The sequence below is a fragment of the Apis dorsata genome, unplaced genomic scaffold (assembly GCF_000469605.1).
Source record: "Apis dorsata unplaced genomic scaffold, Apis dorsata 1.3 scaffold_295, whole genome shotgun sequence".
Classification (NCBI taxonomy): Eukaryota; Metazoa; Arthropoda; class Insecta; order Hymenoptera; family Apidae; genus Apis; species Apis dorsata.
Window position 1 is genome coordinate 1,289,108 of NW_006263570.1, and position 3,700 is coordinate 1,292,807.

Sequence of the window (3,700 nt, forward strand, 5' to 3'; positions counted from 1 at the left end):
GCCGATGTTGCTCGATTTTGTTTCGATTTTGAGACTTTCCTGTTATTCGGGAAGAAGAAAGATTGGGGTGAATGTTGGAAGGATGATCGAATAGAAAAGAATAGATGTTAAGATGAAAGTGGAGGGAGTAAGTGTTATAAGGAAATTAAAGCATGTATAGAGTATGTATAATAATGCACGTGAAGAATACTTTAATTATAATCATATAAAATTGAACTTTAAAAATTTAATAGGCCAATATGTTCTTTTTGATTTTTTTATTATTATTTACAGACATTGATTCTTCGAATATTTTTAATGTCACTTTTAACTTGAAATAATCTTAATTCTGATAATTAAAATTAAAAATATTTACTTTTATAATTTTATAGAAGCTAGTTTACGAAATATATTTATAAAAGCATAATAAAAATTTATAACTCCGTATTATTAATATATAAGTTTCGACTTGTCCCATTTAAATGGGGAGAATAATGGGTAAAAGTGAAAAATAAAAGAAAAAAGGGGAAAAAAAAAAGAAAATCGAGCCACGTTAATGATAATACGGTTAGAATCGATCGAAACACAATACGAGAACGACTAATTGCCCGCAGACTCGTTCTTTTTTATTTTAATTCAACCTATTACGCGCACCAAGTTAAAAGAATCACCTCGTTAATTATAACTCGTTACGGTAACCGACTTTGTTGCTCGAGCTCCACGCGTTTATCCCAACGGCGCACTGTCGCATTAATTCTTCAAAAATAATCCACGTTTTTGACATGAGACCAATTATGTGCACAACCGGGTCCGCGTAATTGGCGAAATCTCGCATTATCGGAAAAATGGAAGCATGTACACCTACACACAGACGGAACTATACACATAGATATACATATGTTTTGTGTACATTACGTTCCATGTTGTATCTCGTTTAACAGGACTCGCTTTCGGTTCCATTTCAAAGTTTTGCTAGCTCTGTGCCGCTAAATCTGTAAAGGATCAAACGAAAATTCGTATTATATGGAGTTTTTAATGAAAAATCGGAATTTTTCGGGCACATAATTAGAGACCTTGAAAATTGCAAATATTTTTTCAAGATTCACTTTTTATAACTTTGATGTCTTTTTAAATAGATTTATTGATTAATTGTTCGTAAAAGAAATGTCAATTTTTATCTTTTTAGGAAAGATATTAAAAAAATGAAAAAAGTATTCTTTCATAAAACAATATTATACAATTAAAGATTAGACGTAAGAAGAATTGTATCAGGTATATATATGATATATCATCTAGAATATATTTATTTTTGGAAATATTAAAAAAATATTTGATAAAAGTTTCGAAGCAGACATAATATATTCTTAGAATTAAGAAAATTATCAAAAAATGATTAATTCTTGATAATATAGTAAAATTAAAAAAATATGTATAAAATGATAAACATGTAAAATAGAAATATAAATTTGGACAAAAATCTATTTATCTATCAAAAATTTGATTTTTTATATTGGAGAGAATATAAGAGAATATAAAAGTACAAAAATTTTTGCTCGAATTTTGTATTAGGGGAATATAGTTGGACAGGAGATGGCACGTGAAAATTTTCCAGAAATTCCAATCGACATTGTATCAGAAGAATATAATTGGACAAGAGGTTATTACACGAAATCCTTTTACTATTTCTGAAAACAAAAATTTTTATAAAATATTATATATTTATCTCTCTCCTATTTTTATATTTACCTGTTGCATTTTATATTCTAATTTTTAGTTTTAATTCTAAAAAGAAAACGATATTTGAAATAAATTAAAATTATTTATTCCTCATTTATTCGTTTATATTGTATATTCATAATAAAGTATCAATAAATTTACAACATAAAAAATAAAGAAAGGACGTTATCATTAATTTTACACAAACTATCTATTTCACACTAAATCTAGAAGACTAAACAAACATTCTTCCATCCTATTAAAAAATAATCACGCGATTTCAATTTTTTCGTTCCACAATAGCACCATACAACAACAATTCTACTACTAATCATTACAAAAAGAATCATTACAAGAAAATGTCGGCGACGAATATTCTCGACCCCCTGAAAATGAAATATCATCCTCCATATCCAAAAACCAAACGCAACACGCACGCGATATCATTGCCACACGTACCAAGTGTTAACGATACGCGTGTCCACGCCAGGTAGACACAGAAGGGACACCTCATTCGAAACGGCCCTCGTCCGTCTCTGTTCCTCGTCGATCTCACTGTACAATGCCCTCCCGTCATTTTCTCGTGGTACACGTCCATGTCTCGCCGGGGGACGTCCGTTCGATCAACGATTCCGCCGATGTCCCTCGTGGTCCTGTCAAAACGAATGTAATCCATAAACGGAAAAAATTTGCGACGCATCCGCGCGGAACCGTCCGATTTCGATGGGGGCGGGCATGACCCAGGGGCGCTTCGATAAAAATCTGCCGCGGGATAAAAGGGAGCGCGATACTATCGCTTTCGTTCAATGTCGTTCACCGTATTTAATCAGTCGACGACGGGAATTTTTTTCTTTCTTTCTTTCCTTTTTTTTTTTTTTTTTTTTTTTTTTTTTTTTTTTTCTTTCGTTTCGAATCGAAACGCGCGCGTTTGAAGTTGAATAATTAACCGGGTAATGGAGATGGTGATTTCAATTCTGGAGTTAGATGGGTTTTTGTTTGAAACGGAGATTCTTTTTTTTTTTTTATACGAAGGGTGTTGGTGAGATAAGTTGATATTTTGAGAGATTATTTAACGGTATTTTAATTTGTTTTATATGTAAAAGTATATAGATATTAAAAGTAAGAAATAATATTTTGTAAGTATTAGCTTTGAGCTCCAATTCTTTGTAGTATTCTTAGTTTGTTTTAAATTTTCTCTTTTAAAAATTTGAAAAAATTTCGACGCTAAATTAAGAGATTTTAACTAATTAAAAGTTTTTTTTAAGGAAAATTATTAATATATATAGATTTATCAATATTTTGTGTTATATAAGTTTATAATTTTAAAGTGATATTTTATTTTAATAAATATTGGTCTCGTTCACAAAAACTTTCTGTAAGTAACGAGTAACTAGTTGGAAAATTGACATTAATGTGTTAACAACAAAGTATTTTCTCATTATCGGAAAAGTACGAAACATTAAAATATAATGTTACATAATTATATTTAATAGATATTACTGTCGACATATAAACATTTAATTGTATGCTGTTATCTTAAATTTGACTTATAATTGTATTTGTCTTCAAATTTGTAACATATTATAGAGTATATTATTAATTATAATTAAAACTAATGTCTTACAATGTCTTCAATTAAAATATCTGTGATTGATAAGTTATGATACTTATCTATTTGGAACTTCATTTACTCTTTCCTCACTTTACTGATAAACTAAAATTATAGTTACAAATTAAAACAAATATCTAATTTTATGCATATTAATAATTATTAGTATTATTTAATTATTGTAAACAATATCATTTATAATATTTTATATTATTTTTATAATTAATAATGAAATATACACCAAAAATAATAATTATTAAATCTATATTATAAAAGTTATTATAATTATAAATTATTTAAAATATTATAATATATAATATATAAAATATTATAATTATAATATTATAAAGTTATTATAATTTTTGCATATATATTTTATTAATATTCTAAAATTTT